This window comes from Jaculus jaculus, chromosome 13 (genome assembly GCF_020740685.1).
Source record: "Jaculus jaculus isolate mJacJac1 chromosome 13, mJacJac1.mat.Y.cur, whole genome shotgun sequence".
NCBI classification, from domain to species: domain Eukaryota; kingdom Metazoa; phylum Chordata; class Mammalia; order Rodentia; family Dipodidae; genus Jaculus; species Jaculus jaculus.
In genome coordinates this window covers 15,581,118-15,606,464 of record NC_059114.1, presented here as the reverse complement: position 1 = coordinate 15,606,464, position 25,347 = coordinate 15,581,118, and the positions used below count along the sequence as shown (strand labels likewise).

Below are 25,347 nucleotides of genomic sequence, written 5' to 3'. Positions count from 1 at the left end.
AGGTCAGCCTGCGCTAGAGTGAGACCCTACCTCAAAAAAAACAAAAAAAAAGTTTTTAAATATTTTATTTATTTTTAAAGTTTTATTTTTATTTACTTATTAGAGAAAGAGAGAATGGGCACACCATGGCCTCCAGCTGCCACAAACAAACTCCAGATGCATGTACCCCTTGTGCATCTGGCTTTGTAGGTCCTGGGGAATCAAACCTGGGTCCTTTGGCTCTGCAGTCAAGCACCTCAGCCACTAAGCCATCTCTCCAGCCCAAAATCCTCTGCTATTTTTTTGCAAAATTGCAAAACTGCAAGTCAGAGAGCCTCATGGTTAAATAGGGATAAAACTGGCAGCTGATCCTGTCACTTCTTTCTATCCAAATAGGAAACAGTCATCACAGAATTCAGAAAGCTGTCATCAAGCACCTGTTCCCAACTACTGTCCTGCCTGATGCACTTCATTTCTCATTTATTTGCTTACTGATTTTTTGAAGTAGGGCCTTGCTCTAGCCCAGGCTGCGCCACCACACCCAGCCATTCCTCCCTTACATTTTATTTATTTATTTACTTGCAAGCAGAGAAAGACAGGCAGAAAGAAAATGAATGAATATGAATGAGAATGGGCATGCCAGGGCCTATAGCTGCTACAAACTAACTCCAGATGCATGCACCCTTCTGTGCATCTGGCTTTATGTGGGTACTGGGGAACTGAACCTGGGTCGTTAGGCTTCACTGGCATTTCTCCAGTCTCCACTTATCTTTATAAAAGCTGAAGTTCCAGGCTAGAGAGATGGCTTAGTGGTTAAGGTGCTTGCCTGCAAAGCCAAAGGACCCAGGTTCGATTCCCCAAGGCCCACGTGAACCAGATGCACAAGGAGTTTGTTTGCAGCAGCTGGAAGTCCTGGTATGCTCATTCTCTCCTCTCTCTCTCTCTCTCTCTGCCTCTTTCTCTCAAATAAATAAATAAATAAAATTCTTTAAAAAAAATTTTTTAAAACAGACATTTCTGTCCCTCCCTGATGCATCCCAAGCTATAAGGTCTATCATTAAGGATCCCACTCCTTGGTAAAGAATGCCAGGACCCCGATACCATGATGGAGGTCAGAACTGGGATGAGATCAGTCAAATTTTCTTTTTTTTTAATTTTTATTTATTTATTTATTTGAGAGCGACAGACACAGAGAGAAAGACAGGTAGAGGGAGAGAGAGAGAACGGGCGCGCCAGAGCCTCCAGCCTCTGCAAACGAACTCCAGACGCGTGCGCCCCTTGTGCATCTGGCTAACGTGGGACCTGGGGAACCGAGCCTCGAACAGGGGTCCTTAGGCTTCACAGGCAAGCGCTTAACCGCTAAGCCATCTCTCCAGCCCTCAGTCAAATTTTCTAGACTGCAAGTTAAGCTTTCTGTTTCCACATAAGGACAAGTTTCAAACCTAGGCATAAGCAGAAGTCATGACACTCTCCTCATATCTAAGTTCTCTGAGAAAAGATGCTGGGACTGTGCTGCCCTAAGAATCAGTGGGGGTGGGGGGTGCAGTGGGTAACAAAGTTGGAAGTCACGAGTGATTTGAAGCAGAAAGAAGAGCCCCAGGAAGCTGGTGAGCAGGCTGGGCAAAGGTAGGATCTCGCTCTAGCCCAGGCTGACCTGGAAGTCACTATGTAGTCTCAGGGTGGCCTTGAACTCACAGTGATCCTCCTACCTCTGTGTCACCTGCCCGACTTTTTTCACCTTTAGTTGCAAAAGCAAAATATATTCAGTAGAGACCATATCCAAGTTCTGAATGCTGACGTTTTCCTGGGAAGCTGACATGCAACAGAACAAGCTCTTGAGGTGCTAGGCAGAGGCAGTGGCTCCAAACCACCATGGGAGTAGACAACTGGTATACCACTGGGTACTGTGTTGCTAAACTATGATGTCTAGTATGCTACAAGGCTTAAAGGTGGCTTCAACTTTAGATATTTTCAACTGTTGACAGGGTTATTGGAATGTAATTCTATCATTAAGCCAAGGAGCATGTGAACTGGTCTACTTTCCTTCCCACAGGGCAGCCCTCAGAAGTGGGTGCCTTCTTTAGATGTGGCATGAAATTGAGTCCCTTTTCCTTTTTGGCTGATTTTGTCCAGTCATACATAGTATCTGCCTAATCCCAGGTGTGTGTGTCTGCAACAAAATGAAGCATGCAGGACAAGGGTGGGCTGCAGAGATGGCTCAGCAGTTAAAGACACTTGCTTGCAAAGCCTGAAGGCCCGGGTTCAATTCCTCAGTGCCCATGTAAAGCCAGATGCACAAAGTGATGCATGCATCTGGAGTTCATTTGCAGAGCAAGGAGGTTTTGGCACACCCATGTTCGTTTTTTCTGTCTTTCAAATAAATACTTCAATAAGTATTTCTCAATGTAGTATGGACTTCATCTCTTAAAGAACTTGGGTTCAGGTCCCAGCTCTGCCACTTGCTAGCACTGTACTTCTCTAAGCTCGGTTTCCTCTCCCGCAGAGTGAGTGTGCTAGTAGACTCTCACCACGGGGACTGTGGAACACCCAAGTCTTTACTCAAGCCATCTGGAGGAACAAATAAGATAAGGAAGTGTCATTAACTAGCATTAAGTATCAAAAGCACACAGTTCATTTTCAGCATCAGTCCTATCTCACTAAGTGGCACCAGGTGACAGGTGGAAGCTGAGTAGCTGCCCTGCCCACAAAGCTGACATCCTCGCTGGTCCCATCTAAGCAGGCTGAAAGAAGGTCCAGCACAAGTCATGAACAACTGCAGTGAAGGTGCTCTGAGAGGTTCTGGTTGGACAGCTGGCTTCTCCACACTGCCTCCAGCTGTTTGTTAAGAAACCAGGACCAGATCATTGGTTTGTCGAATATACAAACAAAGGCTGGGCATGGTGGCGCATGCCTTCAATCCCAGCACCTGGGAGGCAGAGGGGAGAGGATTGCTATGAGTTTGAGGCCAGCCTGAGACTACCTAGTGAATTCCAGGTTAGCCTCAGCTAGAGCGAGACCCTACCTCGAAAGAAAACAATACATATACAACACACACACACACATATAAACATACACATACATACACAAACAAAGAAAATCTTGAATAAAAAGCTAAGAAGTGGGCTGAAGAGACTGCTCAGTGGTTAAGGCATTTGCCTGCAAAGCCTAAGGACCTGGGTTTGATTGCCCAGTACCCACATAAAGCCAGATGCATAAGGTGGCACATGTGTCTGGAGTCTGCTTGTGGTAGCTACAGGACCTGGTGCACCCATTCTTTCTTTATTTGACAGAAAAAAAAAAGAGAGAGAATGGGAGTATCAGGGCCTCCAGCCACTGCAAACAAACTCCAGACATGTGCACTCCTTGTACATTTGGGTTTTTTGTTGTTGTTTTTTGTTTTTTTGAGGTAGGGTCTCACTCTAGCCCAGGCTGACCTGGAATTCACTATGGAGTCTCAGGGTGGCCTCGAACTCATGGCAATCCTCCTACTTCTGCCTCCTGAGTGCTGGGATTAAAGACATGCACCACCACGCCAGGCTCCCTTGTACATTTGGCTAACGTGGGTCCTGGGGAATTGAACCTGGGTCTTTTGGCTTTGTTGGCAAATTCCTTAACGCTAAGCCATCCCTCTAGCCTCCATTCTCTCTATCTCTCTCTCTCTCTCTCTCCCTCCCTCCCCCCCCCCCCCCTCTCTCTGGCTTTTTGAGGTAGGGTTTCGCTCTAGCTCAGGCTGACCTAAAATTTACTATGTAGTCTCAAGCTGGCCTCAAACTCAGTGATCCTTCTACTTCTGCCTCCTGAGTGCTGGGATTAAAGGCCTGTGCCACCATGCCTGACTTCTTTTTCTCTCTTAAATAAATAAATAGGGCTGGATAGATGGCTTAGTGGTTAAGGTGCTTGCCTGTGAAGCCTAAGGACCCATGTTGGATATCTCTCCAGATCCTACATAAGCCAGGCACACAAAGGTGACACAAGCGCAAGGCCACACATGCGCACTAGGTGGCGTAAGCATCTGGAGTTCAGTTTCAGTGGCTGAGGCCCTGGTGTGCCAATTCTCCCTCTCTCTAAAAATAAATAAATAAATTTTAGCGGGGCATGGTGGTGCACACCTTCAATCCCAGCACTTGGGAGGCAGAGGTTAGCAACCTAATCAAAATTGTAATCTCTCTCCTTGGCTTCAAAGTCATCCCCAAGTTCAGAGTCATAAAGTACGAGCATCTAGGATCCCTAGGCTTGGGCTGTGGGAAGCTCAGTGCACAAGGCCAATGGGAAAAAAGGTACAGCTGGTCTTCCTAGGAGTCTGGTCCAAAGGCCAACCTTGCAGGCCTGCTGTGCTCCCAACAGACATCTGCTCCCAACAATGCTGGCACGGAAGAATGAATCCGGGGATGGGCCCAACTAAGCCCTCTAATTCCCGACTCCAAAGCTCAGGCTTCGGGAAGCATCAGCACACCAGCCACCCAGAACTCACTCACACCTGAGCGCCAGGCACGACGGGTAGCCACCAGCCTTCCTCTTCCTGCCGATTCAGCTCAGCTCCAACTTAAGGGGCAAAAGGACTGCCCATTCTCTCTTTCTCTCCAGGGCAAGAGAGAAGAAACTCTCTTGCCTCAGGAAGGCACCTAGTCTTACAACAGAACCTGGCATCCATGGCAGGCCTCCAGAGGTCTGTGAACCTCCTGAAATTATACACACAATATCATGTATAGGTCTTGGGGAAAGAGCTCCTAAGACTCGCAGTCTAAAGGAGATGGGAATCCACCATGGGGAGAGCCCTGACCAGAGCCAGGGCTGGCAGTGACACCCCACACCCTCAGCTCACGGTTTGGTTCTCTGAACAAATCTGAAACTTGGGGCTGGAGCTGTTTCATCTTCATGTCAACCCAAGGCAGATGGAATTTCTGGAATGGGACATGACTGTTCATTGGCCTAGGCAGCAAACACTCCTCTCCAGCAAAGCTAACAGACACAGTTCAGGAGGCACAAATAGACCCTGCCTCACTGGGTATCCAAGGTGATCCTTGAAAAGAGACAGAGCAACTGGCACCTGTCTTCCCTGCCTCCTCTGGGCCCTTTCAGTCCCTCTCACAAGGGTAGGCGACAGCCTCACTTCCCATGGCAGCCCCAACACCAACCATGAGCACTGTGCTGAGCACAGAAGAGACACAGGGTCTAACTGTTCTGAGGAGGGAGGCGCAGCTGGGTCAGCAGAAGAACAGGAAGGAGAAGCAGTGGTGGTGCAGTCCGTTTGCATTGCTGGTAGAAGTCACATGACCAAGAGCAGCTTCTGGGAAAAAGAGGTTTATTTTGGCTTACAGGCTCGAGGGGAAGCTCTACAATGGCAGGGGAAAACGATGGCATGAGCAGAGGGTGGACATCACCCCCTGGCCCACATAATGTGGACAATAGCAACAGGATAGTGTGCCAAACACTGACATGGGGAAACTGGCTATAACACCCATAAGCCCACCCCCAACAATACACCTCCTCCAGGAGGCTTTAATTTCCAATTGCCATAAGCTGGGGAACCTAACAGCCAGAACACCTAAGTTTATGGGGGACACCTGAAACAAACCACCGTAAGTGATTTTACAGGTAAAGGCGAGAACAGCCTAGGAAAGAGCCAAGCGGCACCATGGAAGGGAGCGAGGGCAAAGGCCTGCAGGCAAGTGTGGACTCAGCAGGCAGCAAGCAGAGGAGCTCGGGACCTGGCCTGCCTCTGAGGCTGGCTGGCCAGGGTGTGCAGGCAAGAAGGAAGGAGGCAGGGCTCAACGACAGGAGACCAAGAAACAGGGTAACATCAGCAAGACCATTTGTTTTCTGCGGGAGGACAGAACAGCCACCAGAGGAGACGGGAAAGGAAGGTGGGAGAGAAGCAAGGGGGAAAGGTCCACAGGAGGAGTTAGGATGAGGAGGGCAGCAAGGACACACAGAGCCGCTGGGCTTTGCTTTCCTTGGCCAACTCTCCTGTGAATCTCTCAGGGGACCAGCAGGTAGCAGTGTGGAAAATGATGACGTCCCCACTCCTATGCGCCCTCTGCTGAAAGCAAGTCGCTCCACTGCCAGGTCTTGGGGAAAGCTCAGGAGGCTACATGTGGCTTGTTTCTGGAATTCTCAGAGCAGTCAGGAATACCAGGGTTCCCTCTGCCTGCACCTCCTGTCTGTGCTGGGATCAGTCCCAGAGACGCACAAAGCAAAGCCAGCTCCATGTCCATCAGGCCTTCTCCAGGAAGAGGGGCTCAGCCCAGGCATTTTACCAGAGGAGCCAGGGACCCCTAGCCACATGAGCACGCAGCTCATCACTGGGGCCAGTGGGCTCAGCACAGTCTCAGGTCCCCAAGCTCTCACGGAAATGCCCTTGAGAACTGGCCAGAGGTGCAGGTCCAGCTGAGCTCAGACTCAACATCTCAATGGATGGTAGCACACACCAGTGCCCCAGCCTCACCTCAGCTTCTGTATCAAGGTCACCCCCAAAGGTCATTTTATGGAAGAAACAAAGATCAATGATTATGTTTGACCTTGTGGATCGATTGTCTGAATTTCTTGCAAGATCCATTTAGGAACTCAACGTGTATGTGTCTGTCTCCCTCCCCTCCCCTCCCCTCTCCTCTCCTCTCCAGATCTCTATACCTCCTGGTCCTCATCCCTAGACCACCCTCCAATCTTCTTTAGCAGGATAAATCCTTTCTTATTATCCCTTATGATTCATGTACTACAGTTTCCTCTTCTGCAACACAAAGATAAAAAGGATCCACCTTGCCTACCTAGAGACAAAGAACTGTGTTGCTTTTATGCCAGGGGTCTCTTCTACAGAAGACTCTCAAATACTGCCAGGTGTGGTGGCACACGCCTTTAATCCCAGCACTCGGGAGGCAGAGGTAGGAGGATGAGGAGGATGGCCAGGAGTTCGAGACTCCAAAGTGAATTCCAGGTCAGCCTGGGCCAGAGTAAGACCCTACCTCAAAAAAAAAAAAAAAAAAAAAAAAAAGACTCCCAAATACAATTACCAAATGGCATTTCTGTAAAAGGCTGTTCCAAATGTCCCAGCCGGTGCTGCTGGTATAGTGGTATCATGCAAGATTCCCAATTGTCCAAATCTCTGAGACAATGCCGCCCTGAAGGCAACCTATCCCATCTAAAAAAAACTGAGGGCTGGAGGGATGGGTTAGCAGTTAAGGTGTATGCCTGCAAGGCCAAAGGACCCAGGTTCAATTCTCTAGGACCCACATAAGCCAGATGCACAAGGTGGTGCATGAGTCTAGAGTTCATTTGCAGCAGCTGGAGGCCCTGGCATACCCATTCTCTCTCATTCTATCTGCCTCTTTCTCTCTCTCTCTCAAACAAATTAAAATTAAAATTAACTTGAACAACTAAGGATCAGTATCAGGTACCATTTCCTCCAGGAAACCTCTCTGATATCATTCTCTACTCAGGCGTTTCTCAAATTTATTATTTTTTGAGGGGGGGGGTGCAGAAAGGGTTTCAAGGTAGGTTCAGGCTGACCTGGAATTCACTATGTAGTCTCAGGGTGGCCTTGAACTCAAGGCAATCCTACCTCTGCGTCCCAAGTGCTGGGATTAATGGCCTGTGCCACCATGCCCGGCTTCAAATTATCTTTTTTAAATGTCTTTTTTTTAGAGAGAGAGAGAGAATTGGCATGCCAGGGCATCAGCCACCGCAATCAAACTCCAGATGCTCGTCTACCTAGTGGGCATGTGCAACCTTGAGCGCCTGCATCACTTTGTGGGTCTGACTTATGTGGGACTTGGAGAGAGACTGAACTTGAGTCCTTAGGCTTCACAGTCAAGCGCCTTAACTGCTAAGCCATCTCTCCAGCCCTCAAATTACTATTATTATTATTATTTTGGTTTTTGAGGTAGAATCTCACTCTAGCCCAGGCTTACCTGGAACTCACTATGTAGTTTCAGGGTAATCTCAAACTCATGCCTCCTGCATGCTAGGATCAAATTATTTTTTATAAGTATTTTTTAAATTTTTATTTACTTGGAGAGAGAGACAGGGAAAGAGTATGAGCATGCCAGGGCTCCTGCCACTGCAAACAAAACTCCACATGCATGTGCAACTTTGTGTATCTGGCTTTATATGGATACTGGGGAATGGAAGCCAGGCCATCAAGCTTTGCTAGTCAGCACCTTTAACCATTACGGCCCCTTCTCAGACCCCTCCCTACTCAGGGTTTGAGGCCTCCTTCCTCTGAGTTCCTAAAGTGCCATGTACTTCTCTGGTGACAGCATATGTCCAATGGGCAGGGACCATCTGTGAATGTCCCGCAGCTCCTGCACAGCCCAAGGGGCGCAGGCAGAGGACTGGGAAGGGGCACGCTTCTATCTATCTGCCTCTCCTGAGCATGGAGCACAGAACAGATGCTCCACGAATACAGGAGAAATGAATTCATGACCCTGGCCAAGTTAGCAGCTGCTGAGGTCTATCTGCCTGTGCACCCGAGTTCGTTCTATCTCCTCGTCCTCCCCAGGCACCAAGCAGTGAGGGGGAGCGCAACAGAGAAGCACGCCTCGGGCCGCCTCCTCCTCTACTCCCTCTGCTACGACCCAGTGATCCCTCCAGCCACACGACGCCTACCCTTTAGAACAAACAAAAAAAGAAATTAGAGGAATACTCCACAAGACTTTGTGGCCGGAGCACAGCCCCTTGTGGGCACTTAAGGTTTCAGCTCACTGTGTGGCCTGCCTGGCTGCCTTTGTGGCGGGGGAGGGGAGCTGGGCGCGGTGGGCTCAGGGCTCAGCAATGAGGCAGTGGGAGGGAGTGTGGGCGCCCTGCAGGGTCAGGGCCTGGGGCCAGGAGGCACCTTGGTGTGGAGCTGGGGAAGGAGGAGAGGGTCTACCCAGCGGCAGAAGGAAGGAGGAGAGTGCCGACCCCAGTGTCCCGTGGATCTGGTCACACCTCTCCTTGTCCTTGTGAAGCTCGGGAGGCAGGACACCAGAGAGCTGGAATGGGCAGGTTTGTGAAGTGGTCACCCGCTGGAATGTGTTAGCAACACCCACCAGGGGCTCTGTGGCCGGGAGAGCGATAGCATCTTGCTGATTACTGTGCCTGCCCAAGAGCAGATAAGCCACAAAGCATGGCCTGCTTGGTGCAGCAAAGCTAGCCAGGCAGGAAGACATGGTTTAGGAGGGAAAGTGGAGGGAAACAAGGGTATTCTTCCAACTTCCCTGTTCCTTCCTTAGAATCTTATTGTTGTTTTTGTTTGCTTGTTTTTGGTGGAAGAACTGAATGCTAAACACACACTCTACGACTGCCAAGTGTGGCGGTGCATGCCTTTAATCCCAACATTCTAATCCCAGCACTTGGGAGGATCACTGCGTGTTCAAGGCTAACCTGAGACTACATAGTCTTACTACTGAACTACATTCCTAGTGCCCTTCCCTCCCTCTCTTCCTCTTCACCTCTTCCTCATTTTCTCTCCCTCTCTCCTTTTTTAACAAATATTTTAGGGGGCTGGAGAGATGGCTTAGCGGTTAAGTGCTTGCCTGTGAAGCCTAAGGACCCCAGTTTGAGGCTCAAATTCCCAGGACCCAAGTAAGCCAGATGCATGCATCTGGAGTTTGTTTGCAGTGGCTAGAGGCCCTGATGCATCCATATTCTCTCTCTCTCTCTCTGCCTCTTTCTCTCTCTGTCTGTCGCTCTCAAATAAATAAATAAAAATAAACAAAAAAAATTTATTCATTTCAGAGACAGAAAGAGGAAGATGGAGAGAGAAAATGGGAGCATTCTAGCCATTGCAAATGAACTCCAGACACATGTGCCACCTTGTGCATCTGGCTTATGTGGTTAATAGGGAACTGAACCTGGGTCCTTACATTTCATAAGAAAGCGCCTGGCGGCTGAGCAGGTTGGTAGCAGGGATACCAAAATGCAAATCCTTGTGAAGGCCCTAATGGGCAAGACCATCACCATAGATGTTGAACCCAGTGACAACATCGAGAATGTCAAGGCCGAGATCCAAGACAAGGAAGGCATTCCACCAGACCAGCAGCGGCTGATATCCGCTGGCAAACAGCTGGAGGATGGCCGCACTCTCTCTGATTACAACATCCAGAAAGAGTCCACCTGCACCTGGTGTTGTGCCTGCATGGTGGCATCATCGAGCCCTCTCTGCGCCAGCGTGCCCAGAAGTACAACTGCGACAAGATGATCTGCCGCTTGCTCATCTGAACCCTCGTGCTGTGAATTGCTGTAAGAAGTGTGGCCACGCCAACAACCTTCGCCCCAAGAAGAGGGTCAAGTAAAGCCATGACCTTGGGGCACTAATAAAGTCCTCAATACACTGACTGCAAAAAAAAAAAAAAGAAGAAGAAAAAAAAAAGAAAGTGCCTTAACCACTAAACCATCTCTGTAGCCCTCTGTCTCCTTCTTGATAAAGAATCAAAAGGGGGTTAAAGAGAGATGGCTTAGTGGTTAAGGCATTTGCCTGCAAAACCTAAGGACTCAGGTTCGATTCTCCAGATCCCACGTAAGCCAGATGCACATGGTGGTACATCTATCTTGAGTTCGTTTGCAGTGGCTAGAGGACCTGGTGTACCTATTCTTTCTCTCTCTAATAAATAAATAAAAATAAATCTTTGTCAGGCGTGGTGGTGCATCCCTTTAATCCCAGCACTAGGGAGGCAGACGTAGGAGGACTGCCAAGAGTTCAAGGCCACCTTGAGACTACATAGTGAATTTCAGGTCAGCCTGGACTACAGTGAGACTCTACCTCAAAAAAACAAAAAAGAAAGAATCAAAGTGGCCCAGGCAGGGCCCCAGCTCTTGAGTTCAATTGATCCTCATGTTTCAACATGCCAAGTTACCTGTGACTACAGGGATGTGCCAGTGTACTCAGGCATACTTAAATTCCTTTCTGAAAGTCAAAGGCCCTGTCTACAAAGGAATGAAAAGTACCAGAACTTATAAGTTTGAGAAGAAATATAAAAGATGGACAATATTGTGGGAGTTTTATAATATATACAGAAGTAGAACGTATGACACCGCAAAGGATGAGATGGCGCACGCCTTTTAACCCCAGCACTCGGGAGGCAGAGGTAGAGGATCGCCCGAGTTCAGGGCCACACTGAGACTCCATAGTGAATTCCAGGTCAGCCTGGGCTCTCTACCTTGAAAAAAAAAAGATTCTCCTGTTAAATAAATGTGAAATGGTAAAATATGATTTGAAGGCAGATAAGTTAAACCTGAAAACCACTAAGATAATAAACCAATGAATTATAGCTAAATAGGCCACAAGAAGATAAAATGGAAGCCTAAACACAAAGAATCCAAGAGAAGGCAGAAAGGAATGGAGAACAGATGGTACAAATAAAAAACAAATGGCAAGATGGTAGACTTAAATTCAACCAAGCTGTTAAGTATTTAACATGTTCAAAGGTCTACAGGCTCCAATCAAATGGTAGAGGCTGCAGGGCACAGTGGCACACACCTTTCATCTTAGCCCTTGGGAGGATGAGGAAGGAGGATTGCTGTGAGTTCAGGACCAGTTTGATAGTACATAGTGAACTCCAGGTCAGCCTGGGTTAGAGCAACAGCTATAATCCCAGCACCAGCACATTGGGAGGCTGAGGTAGAAGCTGGCTGTGAGTTTGAGGCCAGTCTGAGCTATTTACCTACTGAGTTCCAAGTCAGCATAGGCTAGAGTAAGATCCTGCCTCAAAAAAACAGACATCGGGTCGTGGTGGTGCACACCTTTAATCGCAGCACTTGGGAGGCAGAGGCAGGACTGCAGTTAGTTCAAGGCTACCCTGAGACTATAAAGTGAATTCTAGGTCAGCCTGGGCTAGAGTGAGACCCTACCTCGAACCCCCACACACACAAAAAGAAAAACAGACAAAAAGTCAAAGTATAATGGCATAAAGACCTGTGAACCTAGTGCCAAACTTGATACTTGAGAAGCTAAGGCAGAAGAATCCCGTGAGCCTAAAATTCCAAGGCCAGCCTGAGCAACACAGTGAGACCCTATCTTAAAAGAAAAATAAAAGTTAGAGTGGCCATTTTGAGGAACACAGTGACCCCTGCTACAAAGCTCTGGGATATCCTTGCCTGTTCGAACTTGCACCCCTTCACGGTCACCCACAGGAAGTTCGTCAGGGAGCCATGCCACAACCAAGGCTCTGGAAGATCACAGGACCAGAGGAGGCACTTCACCAAATCAGAATTTCTCCATGAGCTACAGTGCAAAACCCTTGGACAAAGTGTGCATTGGCTTGCTCAGAGGCATGAAAGAAAAGACCCTTGTGCTGGATGTGGTGACTAATGCCTTTAAAAATCCCAATACTGGGCTGGAGAGATGGCTGAGCGGTTAAGCGCTTGCCTGTGAAGCCTAAGGACCCCGGTTCGAGGCTCGGTTCCCCAGGTCCCACGTTAGCCAGATGCACAAGGGGACGCATGCGTCTGGAGTTCATTTGCAGAGGCTGGAAGCCCTGGCGTGCCCATTCTCTCTCTCTCCCACTATCTGTCTTTTTCTCTGTGTCTGTCGCTCTCAAATAAATAAATAAATAAATAATCCCAATACTTAGGCTGAATAGATGGCTCAGCCATTAGGGTACTTGCCTGCAAAGCCTAATAATGACCTGCATTCGATTCTCCAATACCCCACATAAAGCAAGATGCACAATGTAGACCATGCATGTGAAGTTTGTTTACAGGGGCTAGAGGCCTTGGCACTTGCGTGCATGCTCTCTCACTCTCTCTTTGCTTGAAAATAAATAATAGTAATTTTAAAACATTTTATTTATTTATTTGAGAGCGACAGACACAGAGAGAAAGACAGACACACACACATATACACACATATATATTTATATAATATTTAAATACTAACATACATAATATTTATATATTATTGTTCTTTTTTTATTTGAGAGAGAAAGAGGCAGATAGAGAGAGAGAGAGAATGGGCGCACCAGGGCTTCCAGCCACTGCAAATGAACTCCAGACGCGTGTGCCTCCTTGTGCATCTGGCTAACATGGGTCCTGGGGAATCGAGCCTTGAACCGGGGTCCTTAGGCTTCACAGGCAAGTGCTTAACTGCTCATCTCTCCAGCCCATAATATTTATATATTATTTATATTAATTTAAATCCTCCCAGCACTTGGGAGGTAGAGGTAGGAGGATTGCTGTGAATTCCAGGTCAGCCTGGACTACAAGACTATACTTCAAAAAAAAAAAAAAATCCCAGCATTCTGAAAACTGATAATTATCATGAGTTTGAGGCCAGCCTGGACTACAGTGAGTTCCAGATCAGCCTGGGCTAAAGTGAGACCCTACCTTGGAAACAAAACAAAAACGAAAAACAAGAAGAGGAGACTCTCAAGGTAAAATCAGGCCAGATGCCTACCAGGCCTCTGAGAACCACTACAGAAGAAACTGCGCATGGGGAAGGCTCTAAGATTCAGGATAGTTTCCAAATAAGAGTCCACAAGCGAGGCTCTGACCTGCAGTCCTCCAGAGGCTGTTCAAACATTCCACCCCTCTGCACTGAGCCCCACAAGAGTGAAGGCTGAGGTCATCACTCACTGCAGGTGCTCCAAACAACTGTTTTAGTAAACTGAACATAAAGAAAGAAACATAGATATGAAAACCTACTTTTTTGGATAATGGCACACCCAGAAGCCATAGACTGTTACTACAAAAATTTCAAGGGCTAGAGGGTGGCTTAGCACTTAAGTGTTTGCCTGTGAAGCCTAAGGATCCCAGTTGGAGGCTCGATTCCCCAGGACCCACATTAGCCAGATGCACAAGGGGGCACATGTATCTGGAGTTTGTTTGCAGTAGCTGGTGGCCCTGGCGCGCCCATTCCCTCCCTCCCTCCCTCCCTCTTTCTTTGGCTCTTTCTGTCTGTCACTCTCAAATAAATAAAAATAACCAAAAATAATTTTTAAAAAAAATTTCAGTGCCAGGGATAGGATACCTTCTAGTGAGTTGTTGACCAGGGAGGTCCCTGATGACCCCAAAAGATTACAGGTCATTGCCAAGGCTCTTGGTTTCCCACCAGAACTAGATGACAAGACTCTGTTGCTGAAGACTCCACATGCCTGGGCTGCAAGGCCACTGAAAAATCAACCTGGGGCTGAGCTGAAACCTCCTTCATGCAGACCAACTGACAGAAAGCTGGAAAAAGCTGCACTACATGCAGCCCTATGGGGAGACAGTAGTCATCAGCAGTGAAAACAGTGGACACTGCAAGCCTCAAGTGTGGCCAGCCAGGCCAAATGACTAAATGGGTATAAGTGGCATGTCTGTTATGGGGAAAACCAAGCACCCTTTAATTGGACTGGAGGCCCACTCCATGGGAAGGAATACATGCCTGGTACTGAAAACCTAGTCAAAAGCCTACAGTGGGGAAGGTCATGATCCCTAGGAGTGTAACGCCTGCTCTTGTCCGGCTAAATGCATATATTATGTTCACCAAACTGCCCTGTAAGCACTTTATTTAGAGTTCACACCCATATATTAATGCTACTCTCACTTCTGGTTACAGAAACTTCTGGTTACAGAAGCTTCTCGTTTCAGATGGCAGTGACCACTGGGATGACCAAAAAGACACCACAGTGCTGAGAGGAAGGGACGGAGGAGTGTCCAGCACTGAAACATCTCTATCACACCCTCCAGGGCTCAAGGTCCATTGCAGAAGAGGTGGCAGAAAGAAATGTAAGAGCCAAAGGAAGGGTAGCACTCCTTACAAACAACTGTCCACACAGAAATTGGCCTCGATATCCATGACCTCGCAGTGCCTAGCACTACCCACACAAGACCCTCGTAATAGGAGAAAAAGACAATGACATCAAAATAAGAAAGACTAATGGAGAGAGGGAGGGGATATGACGGAGAGCAGAGTTATGGTGGGAAAAGTGGGGGAAGAGAGGGAAATACCATGGTTGTTTGTAAGTATAGAAGTTGTCAATAATACACACACACACACACACACACACACACATATTTATTTTGAGCCAGACATGCTGGCGCATACCTTTAGTCCCAGCACTTGGGAGGCAGAGGTAGGATGATCACTGTGAGTTCGAGGCCACCCTGAGATTGCTTACATACTGAATTCCAGGTCAGCCTGGGGCTAGAGTGAGACCCTACCTCAAAAAAACAAAAAACAAAAAACAAAACAAAACAAAGCAAAAAAATATACATACATACATACATATATATATATATATATATACACATACATACATACATACATACATACATACATATATATATATTTAAAGACAATAATCACTCTGAATGCATACATACACAGCCAACAGCAGAGACAAAGTCGATGAAGAAGCCAAAATGAACAGAACCGAAAAGGAAAAAGACAACTCCACAATTGTGGCTGGAAACTGGAGATGTCAACTCTCCCAATTGAGAAGTTTCAATAATGGAGAAAAGGCCTTCACAGAGAAGCCAGAGAGAGAAGAGCAAACCCAAGAACTCACTGACGGGAGGACAGAGGGCCACCTGGCTGTCCTGAGGAACAGGACAATGGCCTCTGCTCACAAGCACCACAGGGGAACTGGGATGGGCGCAGAGAAATGCTTCTCCCTTTACAGCCCACAAGCCTCCGGCCCCAAAGGGAAGCCCAGCTGCTCACACCTCACTTCCTCACAGTCTCAGTCCCAGGCGATCTAGGTGGGGTTCAGTGGTAATCCCCCTTCCCTCCCATGCACCTGGAAGATCATTTCCTCAAATGCATCCTACAGATGACTTTCACATTCACAAAATACACACACAGCAGGCTCCCACACGTCCGTTCCCAGCCTCCTTCACACTGCCCCTCTGCGCATCACCCTCCTGGCAAGTGGGAATAGGAGCAGAGTCCACAGTGTGGCTGTGGGGCTGTAGGGGACGGTAGGCTAAATCAGTCTCTGGGTTCCAATCCTGGTTTGACAATTTACCAAGGATACCAACACACACACACACACACACACACACACACACACACACACACACACGATCTACTTCGTGAGGTTTTACTTTTTATTTTTCATTTATTTATTTATTTATTTTTGGTTTTTCGAGGTAGGGTCTCACTCTAGCCCAGGCTGACCTGGAATTCACTATGGAGTCTCAGGGTGGCCTCAAACTCACAGCGATCCTAATCCTGCCTCCCAACTGCTAGGATTAAAGGCGTGTGCCACCATGCCTGGCTATTTTTTCATTTTTATTTATTTATTTGAGAGTGACAGAGAGGGGGAGAGAGAGAGAGAGAGAGAATGGGCGTGCCAGGGCCTCTAGCCACTGCAAATGAACTCCAGATGTGTGCGCCCCTCCTTGTGCATCTGGCTTACGTGGGTCCTGGGGAACCAAGCCTCGAACCAGGGTCCTTAGGCTTCACAGGCAAGCGCTTAACCACTAAGCCATTTCTCCAGCCCCTTCGTGAGGTTTTGTTGAGAAGCAATAAGGTAATACATAAAGGTACTTAGAACAGTACCACAGTACCCAGCAGGGAGCAAATGATGCAGCAATGCTGAGACCTCTACATCAAAACACTTAGAAAAATACATAAACTTTTTAAAAATTTTGTTTATTTATTTGGTTTTTTGAGGTATGGTCTCACTCTAGCCCAGGCTAACCTGGAATTCACTATGTAGTCTCAGGCTGGTCTCGAACTCACAGCAATCCTCCTACCTCTGCTACCTGAGTGCTAGAAAAAGCTGGATGCCTGGCTTTTTCTTTTTTTAAATAATTTTTATTTATGAGAGAGATAGTATGTACAGAGGTGTGCCAGGGCCTCTTACGGCTGCAAACAAGCTCCAGATGCATACACCACTTTGGAGATCTAGCCCAGGCTGACCTGGAATTCACTATGTAGTCTCAGGCTGGCCTCAAACTCACAATGATTTTCTTACCTGGACCTCCTGAATGCCAGGATTTAAGGAATGTGCCACCACACCCAGCCTTTAAATTTCTAAACCTTGTATTTAGGAGGCAAGAGGTAGGAGGACTACAAGTTTGAAGAAAGCCTGGGCTATGTTATGAGATCCTGTCTCAAAAGAAAGAAAAAAATGGGCTGGTGAGATGGACTTGGCAGGTTGGTAGGTGGGCTTCCTCAGCAAGCGTCAGGGCTTTGGGAGACCTAAGACTGCTGGAGTTCAAATCTTTTTTTTTTTTTTTAATATTTTACTTTATCTTTAGATACCACATGAAATAGCCTGGTGTGGCCATGTTAACACCAGTCCTGCAGGAGAACAAAGACCCAAGGATTGAGGAGCCCAACAAACTCTGGAAATACAGGGTATTTTGGTTTTGGGGGGGGGCGGTTGGTAGGGTCTTGCTCTAGCCCAGGCTGACCTGGAATTCACTTGGTAGGCTCAGGGTGGCCCTGACAATACAGGTTTATGTGTATATAACATATATTTTTTAAGATTTTTTTTTTTTTTTTATTTGAGAGAGAGGGAGGGAGAGAATGTATGTGCCAGGGCCTCTGGCCTCTACAAACAAACTCCAGACACATGCACCACCTTGTGCTGGGCTTTCCATGAGTATTGGAGAATCGAACCTGGGTCCTTTTGCTCCAGCAAGCATCTTACTGGTAAGCTATCTCTCCAGCCCAAGACAGGGTCTTTTGCTACCGCCAACACCAGCCTAGCTGGTCTACGAGCTTCCAGTTTTGGCTGTACCTCCCAAACAGGTTGAGATCACAGTCGTATCTGGCTTTACATGGCTGCTGCGGATTTCAACTTGGGTTGGCAGGCTTAGCAAGCAAGTGCCTTTAACTTCTGAGCCATCTCCTCAGTCTCCCCAACTGGCTCTTTATGGCTAATTACAGTGAAAACTTTGAAATAATCACATTTAACCAGGGGACCGGTTAAGTAAATGCTGGCCCAAGTATATGCTAGTTTGTTCAAGAAAATAGTATTTTAGAATAAGATAGAGCCGAGCATGGAGGCGCACACCTTTGATCCCAGCACTCGGGAGGCAGAGGTAGGAGGATCGCCATGAATTTGAGGCCACCCTGAGACTACATAGTTAATTCCAGGTCAGCCTGGGTTAGAGTGAGACCCTACCTCAAAAAAAAAAAAAAAGAAAAAGAAAAAGAAAAAGATTGAGTGTCAGGGAAAAGACAGTCACAAAGGAGTGTGAAGTGGAAAAGGGCAAGTTTTAAAACAGTGTGTGGAGGCTGGAGATATGGCTTAGCAATGAAGGTGCTTGCCTGCGAAGCCTAAGGACCCAGGTTCAATTCCCCAGTACCTATGGAAGGCCACATGCACTAGGTGGTACATGCATTTAGAGTCTGTTTGCAGTGGCTAGAGGCCCTGGCGCACTCATTCTCTCCCCCCAACCCTCTCCCTCTGCCTCTTTCTCTTTCTAATAAATATTAAAAAAAAAAAAAAAAAAAAAACTGTCTCAACAAAGGCAGAAGGACACCAACTCAAGGTTTTCCCCTGACCTCCACACATGGGCCTTGGCCTTGTGCACACACAAATAAATTAGGTAAAGTAAAAGACTAACCAGGCAAGGTGGCACACACCTTTAATTCCAGCACTTAAGAGGTGGAGGTAGGAGGATTGCTGTGAGTTTAAGGCCAGGCGGGACTACAGAGAGTTTTCCAGGAGATCCTGGGGTGGACTGAGACCTTATCTGGGGGGCGGGGGGACAACAATAAAATAAAACAAAAGCTAGGCATGCGTGAGCATACCTGTGACCCTGGTCTGAGGGAGGCAGAGACAGGAGGATCACTGGGGCTTCCTGGTCAGCCAGTGTAACTAAAACACGGAGTTTCAAGGGCTGTGGAAATAAGGTAGAAGAGCCTCTACTGCAAGTGCAGCCCAAGACTGAAGCCCGGTACCTGAGCAGAGCCATGGGCAGCTCTGACTGAGGGAGGTGACAGCTGGAGACCCCCAACCACAGGGGCAGTGGGATCCTGAGGTTCCTTCCAGTTCTGGAAGCACACAAGGGGGCTGTTACCCAATAACCTCCAACTGACAGAACACTCAAGAGAAAGCCAGGCAGGCAGTGGAAGCGGGAGAGGAGAAAGGACGGAGCCTGAAAGGGACTCAAGGGAGCTGCTGCCAGCAAGCACCTGATAGCCCCGACCAGCAAACTGAGTGTCCCGGACAGCAGAGGGACCTGGGCCAATATCTGCCTAAGGTTAGGCAGAGAGCAGCTGAGCTGCTTCCTAGTCACTGTTTCTGCTGCTCTCGGGGCACAAACAGGATATTTGGAAACAGATGAACAGAAATGAGCACGGGAAGCCATGACAACCGTAAGGTGACCCTCCTCCTCCCCAGCTAGTTTGCAGCTTGGCTGCCTCAGCAGACTAGGCAGAAGGGCTTCACCTACTGGCTTCCAAGGTGAGGGAAGGAACAGGAACTCTTGGGCACTTCAGGACATAACAGAAGAGGCCATGCGAGGGGCGAGACAGGGAGGAGGTGAGGTCTCCAACAGCTACCTTGGCCCAAACACACAGGCAAGCCTGACACTCAGGAGGGTGAATAAACCACACATCCACTCCTGGGGACAGAGGACGTTCCAAGATGGGCAGCATGTGACCAAGAAAGCTCAGGAAGGCAGCCAAGTTGAGTCACTGAGGAACAAGTGTAGTGCTGAGGCATCATGGCCACTCCTTCCCACCGACCACAGAGGAGCCGGCCCAACCCGCTGTCCTAGAACTCATCAGGGAGGCAAAGCCACCCTAGCAAGCCAACAGAGTCAGGACCCAAGGGGAAAGAGCCAGTGCAGAGGAAACCAAATGTGGCCACTGGACACTCCCATTTCCACCTAGGGAAGAAGAATGTCCATGGAAACAGAGCAGAAGAACCCGGCCTGGACTCTGAGCCACCTTGGACCCCAGCAGAATCCAGGGTAGCCCAGAGGATCAACGTACCTCAAGCAGATACAGCCACTCTGAGCCAGCTTCCATCTAAGGCTGTGCCCACCACGGTTCCCAATCCAGAAAATACTCCCAAATACTTTCTCCTCACACTCCTTTTCTTTCCCCCCTTTTTTAAAACAATATTTTTTTAATTTAATTAATTTGACAGAGAAAGAGAGAATGGGCATGTCAGGACCTTCAGCCGTTGTAAATGAACTCCAGCCACACATGCCACTTTGTGCATCTGGCTTACATGGATCCTAGGGAATTGAACCTGGGTCCTTTGGCTTCACAGGCAAGTGCCTTAACAGCGAAGCCATCTCTCCAGTCCTCTCCCCCGCCATTTTTTTTTTTTTTTGAAGTAGGGTCTCACTCTAGCCCAGGCTGACCTGGAATTCCCTCTGTATTCTCAGGGTGGCCTTGAAGTCATGGCAATCCTCCTACCTGTGCCTCCCGAGTGCTGGGATTAAAGGCATGCGCCACTACGCCCGGCTTCTTCCCCCCTTTTCTATGGGGGAGGGAGACACATTGAGATAGGTTGTCACTCAGTAGCCCAGGCTTACCTGGAACTCCTAGCAATGCTCCTAGCTCAGCCACCCTCATGCTAGGATTACAGATAGGTGCGCCACCACACCCAGCTGAACTCTCCCTTTTCCAATGGCTACCGGGGCTCTAGTGACCAGCGCCCGCGGGAGGCTTTATGGATGTCACAGAGCATCCTGGCAGCCTGGAAGTGCTAGGAGGAGCTCAAGGCTGATCTGGGAGTGAATCCCAAAGCAGCTCATTGTGGCAGCTCTCAAATATTAGTGTTAGAGAAGCGATCAGAATGAGCCAAGCCACAGAACAACCTCCCCCCTCAGCTTCCCTCTTAAAGCCACCAAAGACGCTCAGGGGAACTGAAATGTCACATGAGCAAAACCCAACCTAATGCCACCCACGATGGGGTACTGACCACTGCACCTTCAGAGCAGGGCCCCAGGTCTTCTCTAACTCACGAGGCTATGAAGTGGCCTAAGTTACCTTCTCCTACAGAACAGCAGTCAGTTCCCTCCCCTGGCAAATGAATGGCCAGGTGGGTACATGTGCACTAAACACCCATGGCAAAGGCCATCAAAAATGCAGCCCGGAGATAAGTGCAGTAGAGGTTTGAACATGGATGGTAGACCGGAGAGATGGCTTAGTAGTTAAGGTACTTGCCTACAAACCCAAAGGACTTGGGTTCTAGTTCCTAGGACCCATGTAAGCCAGATCCACAATATGACGCATGTGTCTGGAGTCTGTTTGCAGCGGCTGAAAGCCCTGGCGCACCCATTCTCATTCATTCATATCCCTCTCCCTCTCTCTCTCTCTCAAGGGAGAGAGAGAACAGGTGTGCTCAAGGGTCTCTTATCACTACAAACAAACTCCAAGTGCATGCGCCACTTTGTACATCTGCCTTTTGTGGGTACTAAGGATATAAACTTCAGGCCTATAGGCTTTGCAAGTAAATGCCTTTAACCACTGAGCCATCTTCTCAGCCCATAAACTTTAAAAAAATTTTTTTCAAGAAACATGTCTTCAGCCAGGCGTGGTGTCACATGCCTTTAATCCCAGCACCCGAAGGCAAAGGTAGGAGGATCGCCATGAGTTCAAGGCCACCCTGAGACTACATAGTGAGTTTCAGGTCAGCCTGGGCTAGAATGAAACCCTACCTCGAAAAACCAAAAAAAGAAAGAAAAGAACTGTATCTGTTGGCTGAGCAGGGGAACGGGGCTCAGAGTGTACAGGGCCGTGCTGAAGTCACACGGGGGGCGAGCCAGCGGCGTTGGTGCATACCCAGGTGAGGCCTGGATTCCGCCTGGCAACAGGCTCTTCAGTCCAAACTCCGGGAACTTCTCACTCAGATTCTCCAGAGGAGAAAGTGGTTTGCTGCAGGTCTGGAAGCCCACTGAGTGTCTGCAGTTCATGCCCATTTAATCATCATCCACCATCAAATATTTATCAAGCAACCACAGAGAGAAGAGAACAGTACTTGGTGGTCAGAGATGGTTGACAGGCAAGGTGATGAGGCTCCTGGCTTCAAGGAGCTTACAGGGCAGAAGGAATCCCAATTTATATGGCTCTGACAAGCCAGATCTAAGTGAGGAGAGCGAGGATCAACAGGTTGGCCATTTTAATCACATTAAAAAAAAAAATCTCAAAAAGGTGGCTGGAGATGTGGCTCAGTTGGTAGACAGCATGCAGATAGCTGGCACTGCATTAAACTAGGCACGGTGGGGCACGTCAGTAACCCTAGCACTCCAGAGGTGGAGGCAGGAGGATCAGGACCCTTGGTTATATGGCAAGTTTGAGGCTAGCCTGAGAAACCTTGTCTCAACCCACCCTCAAAATCAGAGTGATGGGCTGCAGAGATGGCTTAGCAGTTAAGTGCTTGCCTGTGAAGCCTAAGGACCCCAGTCAAGGCTCAATACCCCAGGACCCACGTTAGCCAGATAAACAAGGGGACACATGCGTCTGGAGTTCATCTGCAGTGGCTGGAGGGCCTGGCGCGCCCATTCTCTCTCTCTCTCTCAAATAAATAAATAAACAAAAAAAAAATTTTTAATCAGGGCTGGAGAGATGGCTTGGTGGTTGCCTGTGAAGCCTAAGAACCCCGGTTCGAGGCTCGGTTCCCCAGGTCCCACATTAGCCAGATGCACAAGGGGGCGCACGCGTCTGGAGTTCGTTTGCAGACGCTGGAAGCCCTGGCGCCCCCATTCTCTCTCTCTCCCTCTATCTGTCTTTCCCTCTGTGTCTGTCGCTCTCAAATAAATAAATAAATAAATAAAAATTTTTAATCAGAGTGGTGGCTAAAGAGATGGCTTAGTGGTTAAGCCACTTGCCTGCAAAGCCTAAGGACCTAGATGCCATTTCCGAGATGCACAAGGTGGCACATGCATTGGGGAATTCATTTGCCATGACTAGAGGCCATGGCATGTCCATTCTCTCCCCTGTTTCTCTCTGTCAAATAAATAAATAAATAAAAATATTAAAATCTGAAAGTGGGGCTGGAGGGATGGCTTAGCGGTTAAGGTGCATGCCTGCAAAGCCTAAGGACCCAGGTTTGAGTCTCCAGGACCCACATAAGCCAGCTGCACATAGCGGCACGTGTCTGGCGTTTGCAGTGGCTAGAAGCCCTGACGTGCCCATTCACACACTTTCTCCCTCTCTGACTGTAATAAATTAAGTAAATGATAAATAAAAATCTTTTTTTTTAAATGAGAGTGTGGGCTGGAGGGATGGCTTAGCGGTTAAGCGCGTGCTGTGAAGCCTAAGAATCCTGGTTCAAGGCTCAGTTCCCCAGATGTGCAAGGGGGTGCACGGGTCTGGAGTTCCTTTGCAGTGGCTGGAGGCCCTGGCGCGCCCATTCTCTCTCTCTCTCTCTTTCTGCCTCTTTCTCTCTCTCTGTCGCTCTCAAATAAATAAATAAAAATGAGCAAAAAAAAATTAAAGACAAAAATCTGAGAGTGGAGGCTGGAGAGAGGACTCAGTGGTTAAAGGTGCTTGCTTGCAAAGCCTGCTGGCCTGGAGTTCATATCCCTAGTACCCATATACGGCTAGATGCACAAAGTGGTATATGCAACTGGAGTTCATCTACAGTGGCAAGAGGCCCTTGTGCACCTATCCGACCCCTTTCTCTCTTTGTCTCTGCTTGCAAATAAAGAAAAATATTTTTATGTTTTATTTTTTGGTTTCTCAAGGTAGGGTCTCACTCTAGCCTAGGCTGACCTGGAATTCACTAGGTAGTCTCAGGGTGGCCTCGAACTCATGGCAATGCCCCACCTCTGCCTCCCGAGTGCTGGGATTAAAGGCGTGTGCCACCATGCCCGGTTACTCAAACAGTATTTTTTTTTAATCAGAGTGGGTTGGATACCAGAGGACCTAGGTTCAAGTTCTTACATCTCTATCAGAGTTGGAACTGGATGTCTCCCCTTCCCCTAACTCCTCTAAGCTTAGGTTTAGTTTTTGTAAGTCAAAATAACTATCACCTACTACCTCAAAGCTTATGTCCATTATCTAACACAGACCAAGAGAGGAGAGATCAGACAATCGACAGGCTTCCAGAAGACAGTGAAAAGGAAATGAGTTGGGTCTTTGCTGGCCTGCAAACCGGAAGAATGAAGACAATAGAATCCACGTCAGGGGTGGAAACAGAAATTTCGGAGTTGCCAGCACGTAAGTTCTAAAGGAGGTCAGGCAAGTAGACAAACTAGAGAAAAACAGGGAGTCCGAAGGGGGGGCGGAATTCTCTGAAAAAATAGATATGTGCCCCCAACACAAAGAAATCAAGAACGTGGAAAAGGAAAACGTGGATGTTCTACAGAGAAGCTTAAGGAAGGAAAGGAAAACATGGCCACTGGGAAGGTATTTGTGTCAGGAAGTGTAGAAGAATGGACAGGCTGTGTTAAAAAAAAAACGGAACAGAAAGGCTAGAGAGATGGCTTAGCGGTTAAGCGCTTGCCTGTGAAGCCTAAGGACCCCAGTTTGAGGCTCGATTCACCAGGACCCACGTTACCCAGATGCACAAGGGGGCGCATGTGTCTGGAGTTCGTTTGCAGTGGCTGGAAGCCCTGGCGTTCCCATTCTCTCTCTCTCTCTGTCACTCTCAAATAAATAAATAAATAAAAATAAAAATAAATTTATTTTAAAAAATGGAACAGAAGAGCCGGGCGTGGTGGTGCATGCCTTTAATCCCAGCACTAGGGAGGCAGAGGTAGGAGGATCACAGTGAGTTCAAGGCCACCCTGAGACGCCATAGTGAATTCCAGGTCAGCCTGGAAGGATAGAAAGGTGTAAAGGAAGCAGAAGAGCAGGCAGAATGTGGAAGGAGCTGTGGATGGAGACCATGAGGCCACATGAGGCCACACCAACACAGACAGGTAGGGGTCAGACAAGAAAGGACTTTGGGGGGAGTAAACAGATCTGTCCATAGGTCTGTGTGCTCAGCAGTTCCATGTTCCTTGCTACTGCCACCTAACAACCTCAGAGGGCAAACATGGGATGGATTCTACAGCCTTCTTTCAGCAGGGCTGTATTGTTGGAAAAGGCCAAAATCCTCCAGGACTTCTTCCAAAAGACACACAGACACTGGGGAGCATAGGTCAGTGGGAGAGTCCATGCTTTGCAAGAGCATGTCCATAAGCTGGATCCCCACTGCATAAACATACATCCATGTGTGAGTGCATGCACACACACACACACACACACAATGATGTCCTCATGAGAACCGAGCAGCCCGTTGCTCCTTGATCTCCACAAGGAAGGAGTTCCCTGTGGCTCCCACCCACCTTGCTCAGCTTACCCAGATTCCGTAGGGGCCTACGATTCAAAACAGCTGGAAATGTGTGCCCCACTCCCCCCAACAAGAAAACAGAACAGAACATGGCTGTTCCTGCCAAGTGAGTTCTGAATCAGCCGCATTCCATTTCATTAAAACAATTACCTGAGCCCCAGCCAAGAATTACATAAAGCTTCCTCCTAGCACCATCCCCTCCCCCAGGAAACACACA

General features: G+C 48.2%; 1 protein-coding gene and 1 pseudogene across 3 annotated transcripts in view; one reads left to right on the top strand and one right to left on the bottom strand.

Annotated features, from left to right (window-relative positions):
• The window catches only part of Pxn (paxillin), a 62,234-nt gene that overhangs the window by 28,581 nt on the left and 8,306 nt on the right, over nucleotides 1-25,347 (bottom strand). The gene's annotated exons all lie outside the window — the stretch shown is intronic.
• Nucleotides 9,872-10,247, top strand: LOC123454114 (annotated as a pseudogene).